The sequence below is a fragment of the Triturus cristatus genome, chromosome 9, assembly GCF_964204655.1.
Source record: "Triturus cristatus chromosome 9, aTriCri1.1, whole genome shotgun sequence".
Lineage (NCBI taxonomy): Eukaryota > Metazoa > Chordata > Amphibia > Caudata > Salamandridae > Triturus > Triturus cristatus.
The window spans coordinates 152,713,726-152,730,982 of NC_140592.1; the positions used below are offsets into that span (position 1 = coordinate 152,713,726).

Here is a 17,257-nt window from a genome sequence, read left to right on the forward strand (position 1 = left end):
GCTAATGCAAAATAGTAAAATCTGTCGATTACAAATGACATTTTGTTACCACTTCATGCTTGATTATGTATTTATTAAAAGTGATAGCTTTTAAACATAATTTTAGAAATGTCATGCCCCCACCCTGATGACAATACTGTTAATGAACTAAGAGGCAAATCAGGGTCATGTGTGTCTGATATGTGGCTAGATTTGTATTACATATGGAGCAAATGTTTAGTCTATTAACTCAAACAAATGAGTTTTCTGTACAGCAGACATGCTGTACTCGAGTATTTGAAGATGCTTTCATATGTGATAATGAAGAAAATGGCGACTCAATGAGTTAAAACATTTGCCCAGGATCACATAATTTGAAACCAGTTTATGGGCCATCAGCATTGCAATTAGGTAGAGTATATTGTTTAAGTCATTAGACCTGCAGGTCTGGTAAACATTTTATGATTTTTTGAGGACGGATACCCTTGCCCACCCCTAAACCCTGAAATCACCCAATTCCCTTACCCACCATTAAACCCTTAAAATGCCCTTACACTAATTCCTATAATATATACACAAATAAAGGGGTTCCACTTACCTGCAATATACTTACAATTTCGTTGTACAGATATGCGTGGTAAAGGCATATGAGTGGTAAAGACTTGCATGGTAAAGGCATTGCATGGTAATGACTGTGTGGTAAAGTTTATTTCCCTGTACAGAAACGCTGAACAGGTATTTTGTCGGGTATGGAAGACTGCAAGGATTTCGGCTTTTTGCAGGCAATGTTTACAATAATATCAGGGAAATCAACCTTAAAAACAGGTTCACCAAACTTTAAAACAGACCCACATCAGCCAAAAGAAGTCACACACACTAACCTGTCAGACAAGCGCATCAGGCCACTTCCTCATTGCCCTGTAGGCCAGCCAACTCTGTACTAAATCCTAAGAGTAAGAAAGCAAGACCACCACAGGCATGTTTAAGCTCTAAAAATGGATACTTCTTGGATAACAGCCGAGCCATGGGAAATGCCAGGTTATAATGATCTTAGTTGGTGCACTCAGACGGAGCTGTATGAAACTAACGTGGGCTGCTGCAAAGAGAACTTTGCATATACTAAAAGGCCATTTTTATGCTACATCTGCGTTTGCATTTTCCTATTGCATTTCGTACCAGACATCCAGGATTTTATTCAGCAACCTAGCGAATGGATCAAGCACATCACATATAATGAATATATTATTGACAAGTTAAAAGTTTCGCTAGCCGATATTACAATAACGTACAAATGGGAACTTCTGAGATGTTAATTTACCATGGTATGCATCTGAAATACGAAAGCTCAAATCATGCAGACATTATATAGGTGTAAACCCTCGCAAATAATCATGATACATGCAACAACACGCAACGCAATCTAGTTATAAACCCTGGTCGGGTCACGTGCGACAGGATTACCTTTGAGGTTTTAGTAGGTCTGACTCGAAGGACAACACGGGTTTACACGCTGTTTTCAGCTTGTTTAAATTATACCTCCTCCTTGCAGTTGAAAAACTCGATAACAAAACGAAACGACGCTCGAGTGACACGTAATGCTCACCTCATAAGTTACTGGAGGCAATACTAACGTCGAGAAAACATTTTTACAAGCGCAACATTTAGTTAAAAAAATGAAATGAGTCTCTCTCGAAATTGGAGAAGACGTTGCGTAATTCCAAGCTTGCCCCTGCCGTCAGGAATCTGTGACGAGTGGTACATCCAGTCCTGAGTAACTGTTGGGAGGCGTGGTTCTTAAAGGAACAGTACAACTCTTTGCAAGCAATTCGGAATTACAAACCACGTTCCTGTCAATTGTGTCTGGGGTATCCGGTTACATTAAGAAGGGAACAGCTGGAAATTGTTGTCGTTTTTACGTTAAACATCCTGCGGGTTGTCGAATTCAAATGCCCACTGAAAGCACACACAACAAAACGGGATTATAAATGGAGAACGGAGAAGACCTTGTTTAGTCAACGTTCAGAATGAACACTTCCGCAATGCTGTAAACTATTATGCGCCAGCGAGACAATAAAAGCGAATGAAGCAAGCTGCACTACTCCACTGAATGTGAAACGATTGACGAAGGCTTTAGGCAAACATGGCGTCAAAAAAGGGAGTATCTTCCCATTTACCACCAATAAAAGCATAGTAAGGCTTATTCTCAGATGCACACACAGGTTCTGGATATAGCAGGTTCCTGTACACGAATGTTGACCTCTGACCCCGAATTAAAAAGGCAAATAGAAAGGCCATATTTTGACACCCAATTGAAGCTCGAAGGCGGTCAAACAAGTTGGAACACTTTTACACTTTTTTTTGGCTAAACGTACTCTTCTTTATATAAGTTAATATAGGGGAAATTACATTTCTGCAAATTACAAGGACTTCTAGATCGTTTTGGAACTAATGTCTTATTTCACACAGGGACTACCACTGTGGAAAGAAGCAAGCATCTTGTGGTTAAACTTGGTAGGAATAACCAGGGAGTTGGCTGATTTATTCATGAAACCCTTGGTAATTCCTCATTTCTGAGGGTGCTCTTAACATCCCCGGTGTCAGTAACTTCAAAGGGTGATACTGGCTGAAAATCCAGCGACCTTGTAAAGTACATATTACTGACCAGTGATCTACATTACTCTTGGTCCTACTCTTCCTCATCATATTCATAAACAGGAAACTCTAGGGAAACAGTGCTAATGCGAACCCTGCCCACTCTTAATTGGTCACCATAAATGGGCTTGCTTTCCCAGTGCTCCATCGGAAAAGGGCAAATTTACATATTCTCCCTATTTCACAGACTCGTCACCACACTAACTCATTCATACATTCATTCATTGGTGGAGCCCATAACACCAACACTCATACGTCTCACTCGAATCTGCGCACAGGAGAAAAAGAAGCGCTGGACATGTAGGGGTACTTTGTTACCTATCAGGAGTAATTCCTTTACATTATATACATCTGTACCTATAGAATCCTAACTTTAACAGCAAGGCACTCCACCACTTGGTTGATGGACCAATTAGTTGGAGTGGTTGATGGTGATTTAGAACCAGCTAAAACACATTTAAAGCTTCGGAACCATTCAGTTAGCTTTCAATACCTTATTAAAGAATCACAAACTAATTTCTTGTTAATCAAATTTAGTTTATCTAATTTAGTTCACTCTGTATTGGAATATTCAGGATTACAGTTCAAATAATTTCTCTATTTGAGAGACTTCCAATCTTTGATCTTTAACATAAAATGGACATAACGCTTATATTTGCCAAATTTTTTAACATTGGCGACCTTTCGACCACCCCGAATATTATCCCAGTCTCTGCGACCATCTCCAGAAGAACCCGTCAACCCACAGCAATAATCAAAACCCTTCTGATGAAATCGTCCTCTTGTAATCAAAGAAAACCCAGGTAAACCAGGAAATCTGCTTCAGCTCGACGCAGTCCCCACGAATCAGCCAAATGACCGGACGATCGAACCAACGAACCAGCAAATCAACCACTCAGCAACCCCCTCTTCCAGATCCCCGACTTTTACACCCTTTTCCTCCTTACTTTTAGGTCAATGTGCAACAAATTTAGGGGTAGGATTTGTTCTGATTGGCTAAACTCTCTGCAACTTGTAAGTCTACTGAATGTTCCCAGGTTTGCCTGTTTCCCATGAGACTAGGCATGACATTTCTCAATTGTATTTTTTTTGGTAATTCACAGGCAAAAGTTCCGAAGTAACAACATGCAAGCCTTCTTGTACAGGTCCTTCATTGTCCCCTCGGTCATTCACACAAGTCTTCATCTTGGCAGTCCTCCATGTTCCTATTCTTGACAAGGAACACTTCGGTTCTCGTCGGAGATCTCCAGAGCCATCCGAGTCTGCGCAGTAGACATCGCGCTCACATGACGGTGGCAACTTCAGAACGCCATCTTAAGTACTGCGGCCTAGTAGGCCAGAATGCCAACTTAAGCAAAAACAGACATAACAGTAATTAATATATAGAAAGGAAGATTCTAATGTTTAAACCCGCACTAATCCCAATATATATTAGTATTTTCCTAGCTTGTACCAACATTTAAAGCAATAATACTCACCATTCTGCAGCACTGGAAGCACAAACCATCACAAAAGCAACAGGATTCGTGCAATTCTCTATTTCACCACATTCTAAAGTTAGTTTGCATACCACAGTTAATCATTTAATTATTTGCCATGCAATTAGCATTTTAGTCCCACGTGTATCTCGTGTTTATTAAGGTTCAGATGTTGATTACTGATGCCACTTTACACTAATTAGTACAAGTTAATATTTAGAATGATTACGTAATTAAATTTCATGCAAAATAATGGAGGTATACAAAATTTTGCTTTACCGGCTCCATCAATCCCCCCTTGGTGATTTTTAACATCACCACAAATCCCAATAAATGTCAAGAATTTTCGCGGAAATGATTACTCAGTTCCCTTACATTTTGTTACGTTACATCATAGTGTCTCCCATCTCATCTTCTCTTATTTTCTTGTACACGTTTTCTTTCCATTCTTCTAGTTCTATATCTCCTACTTCTCTTTCTCTTATTTCCTTCTCCTTTCTTTTCGCAATTTCTCTTTTTATTCTATTTTGTAATTTTCTTCTTTTTATACATACACACCCTAATCTTAAAATCAGAATCAGTATTACCACACAAGTCACTGGTATTAGTATTTTACCTACAAATGAACTACCTAATTTTGTTAATAAACCGTTTATAGTAGAAAAACTTTTACCAAGTTTCTCCCAAATACTTTCAACCTCCAATGGAACAATTTCCTCATGCAAATCAGTTATATTCTTAATGTATCTCTTTAAATTTTGGCTCTCGTCAGGAATACAAGTACAGCAATGTTGTACCTTCAGCATTCCACAGACTCCTCCCTCGTTGGCTAATATAATATCAAGGGCAAGTTGATTTTGCATAATCATGGCTCTCATGGCAACCATTTCGGTATTTACCATTAAGAACCATCCAGCTGTGCTTGTCGATAACCGATCCACAACTGTAGACAATTTTCTAATTTTATGTGCATTCAGAGATATTGGAACGGCTGGTATCAGTGCTCCAAAAATATCCCCTATAACTTCTGACCAACTCTCCCTCCTTCTACGTGTTAGTTGTCTACCTATTTCGTGCAAACCGTCCTCTCCTCTTCCCACATGAAATATTTTTGGTAAGACCAGGCTTAGGTAGCATGTACCATACCAGTGGTCCAGTAACCTATAATAAGCCCTTTTCCCACAGATGTAATATATTCCAGGGAATACCGGATCATTTCCTCCTTTAAATCCCCATTCTCCCATGATTATATATACATCATGGCATTCACTTGCACCTACAAAGTAATTATCATAAGCAGTGTTATCTCTACTGATGCACAATTTCCCTCTCTGAGGCCAATCCAAAGCCATTGCAGGATGTATTTCTCCCTTTAAATGGTTTTCCTTTTCAGCATCCCAAAATGTTGTTTCCATCTTTTCCCCAGACACTTTTCTTTGCATCTTAATTCTCCCCTCCTCTACCATGTTCAGGAATGTTTTTCTTCTTTTCTCAAGTAAGATTATTCTTAAACACTTCTTCTAAAGTTAATTCTCTAGTTTCTAAGAAAAATTCACCTAAAATTCTACCAGGAATCACCTTGTTTAGTTCGGGGACTACAGGTATCTGTGAGCAAACATTATCTACATCAGTATAATAATATTCTAATTTCCCTGTTCTATAGAACAAGCTTGCTAATACACTACAAGTTATCCCATATGTCAAAGGGAAGTGATGATAGGTGACACCTTCGGACACCGATGCAGGTAACTGCATACAAACATAGCAATCCCTAACTTCCATAGTCTTTACATATTCGTACAGCAACTTTGAAAAAACATTATTAGAAAAATCATTTATAGACTTATCCTTACTGAAATCTGTTCTATCAGTTTAGTAACAGGAGTATCATAAACCTCTTCTCTATTAGTCCTGTTCTCGGTGTGGTTTTCTACCCTTTCAAATGTTACTTTAAATGAAACCGTTATTGCGAAGATGATCCACACAAGCATTAGTAATTCTGTACAACAAAAACACATTTTACATCTCTGGAGAAACCCACATGTAGGTTTTCTACCTTCTGTGTTTGCCATTACGGAAAAGATAAGTGTCTTTTGACTTAGCCTCTTTTCATTCACAATTTAATTTTGTCTAAACCTAAGGCTTTGAGTGCCTACTTGGTTCTTTCAGTTACGTGTCTTGTCCAACTTTTTAATTCTTGGCGTCTTTCCTTGTCACTTCAATCCGTTCATGGATCGTCTTTGTCTCGGTTTTCACAATCTTGGTTCAGAACTTCCTGATCATCCATCTCTTCTCTGATATCAGATAAGATAACTCTTAGGATTTCCGAATCTTCTTCTTCTTCAACCACTTCCTGTACAGTCACTCCTAGACTTCCTTGGCTGTCTGCTTCCTCCTGTATATCAGGAAGTGCCACATACGTCCACTCTGGTGACTTGTACTTCTGGTTTGGTTTCTTTATCCTCTTTGCTCCTTTCAAGTGTGCCTGATCAGTGTGTTCTGATTTCTCTTGACTAGAAACTTCATTCACTTGTTCAGTGTTAGATGATATTATTCTCGTTAGTCGGTATCTCAATCTCTTAAGTTTATTAGGCCAAATTTCCTCTTTCAACGGTCTCTTTAACCTGTTCCCCTTCTCACCTCGCTATTTTTTCCAAGCTCTTTTCCTCAAAGTTCGTCCTCCTTGGCCTTCTCCTTCACTTTCTTCAGATTCCGTATCGGTTTGACTTACTTTCTTTGGATTTAGTTCTCAGGACCTCAGAATCTCTATCTACGTTTATCCCTCCTCATGTTTCTTCCACACAATCTTCCTGCTGACTAACTGTCCCTTTTTCTACCTGGATGTGTGTCGTCCCTACACCTCCTCGGGGTTCTTCCGCAATAATCTTACCCTCACTCTCTGTATCTAATTCCTCACCTTCTATTTCTATGATTTCAGGCGGAATTTCTCTTGTTTTTGCACTCGGTGCTTCTTCATTGAAAATTTCTTGTTCAGTTTCCTCAATATTTTCTTTTATCCTCTCTTGTAATCCCACCTGTTCAGTCTCTGATTCGGAGCTAGTGTTTGAAATTTCCAGTTGTCTCCTTAGTGGTATATTCACCGGCTCCGCAACGTGGCTCAAATCCGCCTCTCCCGTTCTTGAGGTTTGTCTTGTTCTTGTTTCTTCTGATTCGGACTCAAAACTGGTATCAGACTCTTCCAAATACTCTTCCTCAGGTTTATTTATAGGACCAGGGATTCGAAGAGTATGATTAGCATGGATCCAATTCTTTACCTTGGCACACTTCACAGCAGTCGTCGTGGTCAGAATCACTTGACGTGGTTTCCCTCAGGGTGGGACCAGACTATTTCTCCTTCTATGTACTTTGATTCGTACCCAGTCTCCAGGACTCAAATCATGAGCTGGCTTCTTTTCAAGGGTGGTTGCATCTGGTCCAACCTGATGAAACACAGAATGAACGGTATCAGCCAACCCCTAGCAATAATCTAAAACGAAGTCATCAGATATAGGCAGTAGTTTGTTGACAGGAATGAAAACATGTCTCATTGCTCTACCCATAATAATTTCATGGGGGCTCAGGCCAGTGTTCCTATCAGGAATCGACCTAATAGTCATGAGCACAAGAGGCAAGACATCTGGCAATTATAGACTTGTGGCCAAACACATTTTTCCTAATCTGTTTTTAATGGTGCCCTTCATTTGTTCCACCACTCCAGAAGCCTTTGGGCGAAAGGCACAATGTAGTTTCTGTTGTACATTCGATGCTTCACAAATCAATTTTATAATTTCATTCTGAAAATGCTTTCTTCTATCTGATTCAATCGTTACTGGGAAACCAAATCTACGAATGACCTCTCTCAATAGGAGTTTCGCTACAGTAACTCCATCGCTCCTTCTGGTCGGGTAAGCTTCCACCCAACGGGAAAACAGGCAGACAATTACTAGGACATATTTTAGCCGATTACATGGGGGCATTTCAATGAAATCAATCTGCATTCTGGTAAAAGGACCTCCCTCCCGTCCTATAGTTCCCAAACTCACCACCGTTTTTCTTCCTGGATTATATTGCTGACATATAAGGCATCTTTGACAAAGGCTTTCAGCTACAAGCCGGAACTTGGCATTATACCAGGTCTGTTTGAAAAGTCTAATTATGACATCCCTACCTATATGTGCCTGTCCATGGTACATCCGTGCCATGATCGAGATCATGCTATCAGGCATTACTGGTCTTACATCACGAAAAACCCAAACCTTGTCCACCTCACGTGGTGCACATCCTGATTTTAGCCACTGTTTGTTTTCCTCATCTCCTGCCTCTTCCTGTAACTGCCTCACCTCATCCCAGGTACTCACAGTGTTAGTAAAAAGCAAGGGACATGTGTTCATTTCCTTTTCCCGATTCAAGGAATTTTGGTTCCGCGCACAATACATCGCTATGTCATTCGCAAATTCGTTGCCCGCTGACACGTAATCTGTACCCTTTGAATGGGCCGCACATTTTACAACTGCAATTTGCTTAGGCAGCTGTATCGCCTCAAACAATTTTCCAACCACTTCAGCCTTTGATTGGCGTTCCACTCGACGTCAAGAACCCTCTTTGAGACCAAATCTGTCCAAAATCATGCACCACTCCAAACCCATACGGACTATCGGTAACCACAGTGACTCACAGGTTCTTTCCCAACCTGCATGCTCGGGTCAGTGCAAACAATTCAGCAACCTGAGCTGATTTTACTCCTTTCAGGCAAGACGCTTCCAACACAGCCGCTACAGTACATACTGCATATGCAGCACTCAGAATTCCCTCTTCAGTTCTTAGACATGACCCATCCACAAACATCACATAGTCACTTTCTTTCAGAGGCACATCTTTTATATCCGGACGCGGCTTAGTGCAAAAATCAAGCACTTTCAAACAGTCATGATCCACATCATCCTTCACTCATTACTGTATCTCTGAGGATTTTCGCTCTGTGGAAAGGGTGGCTTTGGCACCTGACACTGTTGGGTTACAACCTGCTGCTGTCGCGGCGGTTGACACCTCACCTCATTCTGCACCTGTGGATTCAATGATGCATTATCACCATTAGCACTCGGGGGCAATTTACACTTGGATTTCCAATGCCCTAATTTTCCGCAATTATGACATGGCCATTTCTTTTTTGCTTCCTCTAAGCTGATTTGTCCCTTTCCTTTTCCAATATTAGGTTTTTGTCTAACTTGGCCCATACCATTAGCTTGCTCAATCAACTGGGCTTCTTGTCTCTCTGCTACCTTAACTTGTGCCCACATCGCCTTCTCTTTCAGTTTGCGTTGTTTGGCTTCGATTTCATCACTAAAATATTTTGCATGTCGTAACACTTCATCTATCTTTTTATTCTGCCAATCCACTGTATGCTGTTTGATCATTTCGCTTACCTCAGGTCTTAAACCATAAACAAATCGATATACAAAATGACTTAAATCCTTCTCACTTAATTTCTCATCACCACTGTATTGCTTAAAAGCTAAATTTAACATTTCATAGTAAGCATGAACAGATTCTTTAACTTCTTGGTGAGTTCTAACAATTTTTACCCAATCAGTTTCTTTTGGCGGCACTTTATTTTTCAAAAAAGTAATTACCTGTTCATATTTCCTCATTACCTCTGGATCAGGGACTCCCGTCTTAGGATCCCAAGGGTACTCTTGAGTTGGTCAACCTATTGTAAATTTACATTCTGCCCATAAATCTGCAAGTACAAGTATATCAAAAAGACCATTCAGATCTATCCACAACACTTTCGACAATTTAACAAACCTTTCTACCGGTCGGTCCCTTCAACTGGTTTTTCTCTTAACCTGGGGAAATCATTGGTAAATGACAAAATATCCTGCCTAGTCCAGGGAACATGTGCATAACCCCCCTCCTGGGATTTCCCTCATGGGACATTCAGTTACTACTGGCTCCATTTCTCTTACTGGAAATGCTCTCTGTTTAGGAACCATCTACTTTTCCACCTATATACATCACCCCATTTCCTCAACAAGGTAAATCAGTTCTTTAATTTGAGTCAATCTTCCCGCAGTATTCAGATTTTCAATATGCTTTTCAGAAAAATCTACTCTATATGATTTCTGTAATGATCTTATTTTCTCAAAGTCAATACCCATTTCACTTGCTGTCTCTTCCAGTTTCTCATGCAAACTCCTCGCTCTCCACGTTATACTTTTGCAGAGAAACATTAGCTCCTCGTCCTATGCTATTAATTTTTCAGTTGGAATAGTCTGTACTATTAATTCTTCCAAGGTTACTTTTAATTTTGCCACATCTAAAGGTTGAGGTTCTGTATCTTTTCGCTGCAAACTTCTTAACCAATCACTTAATTCTTCAGAAGTGGGACCTACAGGGATGGTTTCACTTCTTATTCTATCTGTATTTCAATCTGGGGTTTCTGTTGCCGATTCTGTTGTCATCAGCGTCTTACTCGCTGGACTTTGATTTACAGTCAGATTTTTAGGAGTACTTAAACATGATGTTCCTGCCATATTTTTCCATGCATTCCCTCCAGATCCACTTCTTTCTGTCTCGATTCGTTTACTACAATTGTAGGGAACTGTTAAACAATGCTCACTATCTTTCTGTTTATCAAAGACAGTCATCACCGGCCCTATAGTTACAGGTACAGTCACTGCTTCCATATTTTTGGTTAATTCTCGAATTTTCTCAGTTAATTCCAGAGTAGATCTAGCTAGTTCAACCGAATTTTCATTTCCAGTCCTAACAGGTTGTGTCATTTCAGTCTCCAAATGGATTACTTTTCCCTAAATCAGATGGCGTTTGCTCAAGATTTTTATTTGTCAAGGTTTCTTTCACCGGCGCACTCTGCGTCAGCAATGTAGAATTTGGTTGATACGGGGAGGATTTTTATAAAACATGTCCTCTAGCACTTCATCCTCCGATTCACTCACACCATATTTATACCATTCTGACCCTGTATTGTTTCTCTTTTCTGTACACTTTGTCACTGGTCTCTTCAGTATTTCTCAAAGGAAACATACCATCAGTCATGTTTGCATTCCGCCATCTTCTCAGTCAGTCCTCATGACTTTCTTGCCCACACTGTCTACCAAACCTATAATTATACCTTCTTCCACTCCTATGGCGTTCCCTTTCATACATCTCTTCTTCCCACTCCGTCAAAGCCTCGAACTGAGTAGATCTAGGTCTCGGTTCTAACCTCATCATTCTTTCTCTTAAGTTTCTCAATACAGCCACACTAAACAAACCACTTTCTGGAAACACTAGAACTCCATCCTCTTTTGTATACTTTGCCCAATTCTCTAGCCAAATACATGTATGGTACCCATATTTCGCTACCATAAAAGATGCAGGTGATTTCGGTGGAGGAAGCATCTGTCCTTCCCTCGTCACAATCGGCTTACCCTTTTTAAATAGGTTTTTAATTTTCCCAAACCATGATTTTTTCTCTTTCTCAGGTGGATCGTAGTACATCATTTTAAATTTTCGTAGTTGAATCACTAGACTTTTCAAATTTGTATTTGTAGAGCACAACATTCATCCCAAGGGACATCACGGCGCTGAAACATAACTGAGTGCAGGCAGAAACAAGATTCCAATTATCAGCTTAGTAACTGGGGAATAGATGTGTTTTTAGTTTCTTTCTAAACATTAGGTAATCTTCAGTCAGGCGTAGTTCTGGAGGGAGTTTATTCCAGATGACCGCTGCTGATTTTGAGAACGCTCGGCCACCCATCTTGGCTTTAGTCGTACGCCTGACTGATGCCAGTGCCTGATGGCGGGATCTCAGATTGCGCAAAGGTACATGAAATTTAAATTTGCCATGTAGGATTTGTGGACCTGTTTTATATAGGGTTCTATGTGCATAGCACATGAGCTTAAAGTTGGCTCTTTGGCGTACAGGTAGCCAGTGTAATTCCTTCATACAGAAGGAGGCTGAACTATATCTACTCTTGTTGCATATCAGTTTAGCAGCAGCATTTTGGACCACTTGTAGTCTAGTAAAAAGATAGTTAGCCATGCCCACATACAATGCACTGCTATAGTCCAGTATACTCACAAGAAGTGCCGGTGTCACCGTTTTCCTACAGTTTAAAGGGATCCATGGAAAAAATCTTCTAAGAAGTTTTAATGTGGCGAAGTTTTTCCCGCATAGTAGTCGTACTTGATTCTGCATGGATAAGGCATCATCAAAGATGAAACCCAAATTCTTGGCAGCCTGCCTCGGTTCAGGAGCAGTTCCCAATGCCTGGGGCCACCAACTATTATCCCAAATTGCTTGAGCTCCTCCGAATAGTAAGATCTCTGATTTTCTGGCATTAAGTTTTAAACTATGTCCAGACATCCAATTTGTAATTTCTGTAAGACAGTTGATGAGATTATCTTTAGTATCTACTTTTGTCAGCCTGTCGAACAGGGGAATTATCAATTGTGTGTCATCAGCATAGGAGCATATATCAAAGCCCCATTTCCTGCTGATATCTGCTAAGGAAGAAACATATATATTGAAAAGAGTAGGGGCTCAGAGTAGCTCTCTGTGGTACTCAATCAATTCTTTTAGCAGTGGAGGAGTAAGGACCCATTTGAATTATCTGGGTTCGGTTTTTAAGGAAAGACGCGAACCATGCTAGAGCTTTTGAACAAAGTCCTTTTTCGTGCAGAATTTGTAGTACTTTGTTGTGAGATAGTGTCGAAAGCCGCAGTAAGGTCCAAGAGGATCAGTGCTACAGCTTTGCCCTGGTCAACTAGAGACCTAATATTATCTGACACAGCTAGCAGAGTAGCCTCAGTGCGGTTGTTCGCCCTAAATCCAGTTTGTGAAGGGTCCAGCACCAATTTCTCTAAAACCGTAGATAGGTATGGTAGTTGGGAGATTGGCCTATAGTTGGCTGGGTCGTAAATTTCGAGACCTGGCTTCTTTAAAAGGGGGAAACAACTGTTTTTTTCCAGATATCTGGGAAGAAAGCAAGCTCTAACGATTGATTGAGGGCTTTGGTGACCTGGGAACACAGCACTGACACTAAACGAGAGAAAATGAAGTGTGGGCATGGGTCTGATGGAGATCCTGCCTTAACTTCTGTCATGGCTTTAGCCACTTGATCTTCGGAGAATGGTGACAGACTATCTAAGTAGTTGTGAGCCGCAGGGTGAGGAGCTACGTTTTCCCAAACCTTAGAGTCTTCATTGTTTGAGGGAATAAAAGTTGCATAGATTTGTCACTTTATCTATAAATCACCAATCACTTCCCTTGTGACTATTCCATATGTTCTCCAATCCCAGCGCGACTCACACTAACGCACCAATCCAAGGCGTCTACGTCACACTGGCAAATTCTCCACTCCTAGCGCGGCTCACACCAACGCACCAATCCGTGAAGGCTTCGTCTCTTTACAGCTGGCCAATTCCAGCGCGATCTTTCTGACTTCAGCTTTTCACGCTACTCCTGCTTCTGCTGACCCCTCCTTTACAAAATTTTATCGGCAAACTTTTCTTACGTTTTCTTTACTCAAATCTGTTAGTAACAACATAAAGACACCACCACTGCCTGTTTTGCTAATCCAATGGGATAGTTTTGTTCATTTACACAAGAACTCTGTATTTCCAGTAGGCAGCGCTTACCTCTACCCTACCACAGAATTATTCAGTTTCTCCGATAAAGTAGCACTTCCCTCTACCTTACCCTTCTAACAAGCAAAAAGGCTAACAGTTTCTCTGGGGATAAAACACATGTGGAGACTGCACTGCTCCTGAGGATTAAGGCCAGAGTTTCACGAGAGAACCTGTTGCTATTTCGCTCACGCACGTTCACAGAGAAAATGTCCCTACCGATAACACACGACGATGTTATCAACTCGAAACCAGACAATGCGTTGTGCGACTTCACTAGGCACACATTTCCCCATCTACATACAGGGTAACCAGACAATGCGCAGTGCGAGTTCACTTGCCACACTTTTTCCCCGTCTACATACAGGCCAACCAACTTCCTACTTCCCGGAAGTCTTCCAAACAATTGACAACATAAAACGCAATACGACTCAACATAAAGTGTTAAAACATAAATCAATAATCACCAAACCAATGCAATAAAACCCATTACTAATCACCAAACTAGCCAAAAATAACCATAGCTCTGCTACCAGAAAACTGCTCCAGCGGAAAAGGGCAAATTTACATATTCTCCCTATGTCACAGACTCTTCACCACACTAACTCATTCATACATTCATTCATTGGTGGGGCCCATAACACCAACACTCCTACGTCTCACTTGAATCTGCGCACAGGAGAAAAAGCAGCGCTGGACATGTGGGGGTACCTTGTTACCTATCAAGAGTAATTCCTTTACATTATATACATCTGTACCTATAGAATCCTAACTTTAACATCAAGGAACTCCACCACTTGGTCGATGGACCAATTAGTTGGACTGGTTGATGGTGATTTAGAACCAGCTAAAACACATTAAAGCTTCGGAACCATTTAGTTAGCTTTCAATCGCTTATTAAAGAATCACAAACTCATTTTGTTAATCAAATTTAGTTTATCTAATTTAGTTCACTCTGTATTGGAATATTCAGGATTACAGTTCAAATAGTTTCTCGATTTGAGAGACTTCCAATCTTTGATCTTTAACATAAAATTGACATAACATTTATATTTACCTAATTGTTCAACATTGGCGACCTTCCGACCACCCCGAATATTATCCCAGTCTCTGCGACCATCTGCAGAAGAACCCGTCAACCCACAGCAATAATCAAAACCCTTCTGATGGCATCGTCCTCTTGTAATCAAAGAAAACCCAGGCAAACCAGGAAATCTCCTTCAACTCGATGCAGTCCCCACGAATCAGCCAAATGATCGGACGATCGAACCAACGACCCAGCAAATCAAACACTCAGCAACCCCCTCTTCCAAATCCCCGACTTTAATACCCTTTTCCTCCTTACTTTTAGGTCAATGTGCAACAAATTTAGGGGTAGAAAGTGTTCTGATTGGCTAAACTCTCTGCGACTTGTAAGCCTCCTGAATGTTCCCAGGTTTGCCTGTTTCCCATGAGACCGGGCATGACATTTCTCAATTGTATTCTTTTTGGTAATTCACAGGCAAAAGTTCCGAAGTAACAACATGCAAGCCTTCTTGTACAGGTCCTTCATTGTCCCCTCGGTCATTCACACCAGTCTTCATCTTGGCAGTCCTCTATGTTCCTATTCTTGACAAGGAACACTTTGGTTCTCGTCGGAGGTCGCTTGGAGATCTCGAGAGCCATCCGAGTCTGCACACTAGACATCGCGCTCACATGACGGTGGCAACTTCAGAACGCCATCTTAAGTACTGCGGCCTAGTATGCTCGAAAGTCAACTTAAGCAAAAACAGACATAACAGTAATTAATATATAGAAATGAAGATTCTAATGTTTAAACCTGCACTAATCCCAATATATATTAGTATTTTCCTAGCTTGTAGCAACATTTAAAGCAATAATACTCCCCATTCTGCAGAGCTGGAAGCACAAACCATCACAAAAGCAACATGAATCGTGCAATTCTCCATTTCACCACATTCTAAAGTTAGTTTGCGTACCACAGTTAATCATTTAATTATTTGCCATGCAATTAGCATTTTAGTCCCACGTGTATTTATTTATTTATAATTTTATATAGCGCTGAATCACCCCTTAGGGTATCTCTGCGCTTGCAACAACAGTCTATCTTGAACTAGAAGAGGTATGTTTTCATCAACTTTCTAAAACAGAAGAGGGACATTTTCATACGAAGATAATGTGGGAGGCTGTTCCAAAACAAAGGGGCCAGGTACGAAAAGGCCCTGCCGCCAGAACGGGCTTTATATATTCTGGGAACAGCGAGAAAAGTTTTTGATCCTGATCTGAGTGAGGATATAGGATTGTAGGCCTTTAGTTTCTTTGTTAGGTAGCAGGGACTCAGCTCATTTAGAGCCTTGAAAATCATGCAACCTGTTTTGAATTGCACTCTTTTTCTTATTGGCAACCAATGTAATACATGCAGTAAAGGCAGAGAAGGGGTTCTGGCCGGAGAATTCGTAACCAGGCGAGCAGCAGTATTTTGAATGACCTGCAGTTTGTCCAAGGAGGCAGCATGAGCAGAGAGAAGAAGGGCATTGCAGTAATCAATCTTGCTCATGAGCAAGGCCTGAATTAGAGTCTTCCTGGTGGATACTGGAAGCAATGGAAAAACTCTTCTAAGTAAACTTAGAATGTGATAGCATGACCCAGAAATGGTGTTAACATGGGTCTGCAAAGTGAGTTTGTTATCAAGCTTAATGCCCAGATTTTTAGCTACCTCTTTGGGAGCGGGAGCTTTACCCAACTCCTCCGGCCACCAGCTAGGTGACCAACAGATGTCAGCCCCTCCGAACAGCAGGATCTCAGATTTTTCAGAGTTTAACTGGAGATAGTTGGTTTTCATCCAGGAGGCAATAGCCATCATACCCCGAGAAAAGATGGATTGTATATCTGGACTCCTTTTGTCGAAGGTGAGGAGGAGTTGAGTGTCATCTGCGTAAGAGATGGGGTTAAACCCCAAGTCCCTCATCAGTATTGCCAGGGGCGTCACATAGATGTTAAATAAAGTAGGGCTCAAACAAGAGCCCTGCGGGACGCCTCTGGTAATCTGTGAACGAGCAGATGTAAACGGACCCATTGACACTGCCTGAGTACGGTTGGACAAAAAATCTGACAACCAACTCAGTGCGGATCCACGGATGCCACACTCCAATAGTCTATGCAAGAGAACCTGGTGGGAGATGGTATCGAATGCTGCTGAAAGGTCAAGCAGCACCAAAAGTGCCGCTTGACCTTGATCCAGAGCCATTCTGATGTTATCCGTCACCTCTACCAAGGCCGTCTCAGTGCTATGCTTAGCTCGAAAGCCTGACTGCGAGATGTCTAGAGCACCAGAAGCCTCAAGAAAAGCAGATAAGTGCTTATTGATGTGTTTCTCAGTGATCTTACTCTGAAGCGGAAGCAACGAGATTGGGCGATAGTTTGACACTTCCTCGGGAGAGATGTTGGCATTTTTGCGGATGGGCAAAATTTGTGCGTGTTTCCACGTCTGAGGAAGACAGGCAGATCTTAAAGAA

General features: G+C 41.0%; 1 protein-coding gene across 5 annotated transcripts in view; it reads right to left on the reverse strand.

The window, feature by feature from the left end:
• CHDH (choline dehydrogenase) overlaps positions 1 to 17,257 on the reverse strand; it is a 178,399-nt gene that overhangs the window by 145,109 nt on the left and 16,033 nt on the right. The window contains exon 1 of one of the 5 annotated variants that reach the window (XM_085624626.1): positions 1,441 to 2,006. The exons of 2 other annotated variants lie outside the window; for them this stretch is intronic. The gene's annotated coding sequence lies outside the window, so the exon portion shown is untranslated. Of the gene's footprint in view, positions 1 to 860; positions 922 to 1,440; positions 2,007 to 17,257 lie in introns of those variants that run through there. 2 more of the 5 variants (XM_085624627.1, XM_085624631.1) reach the window with 2 other exon arrangements.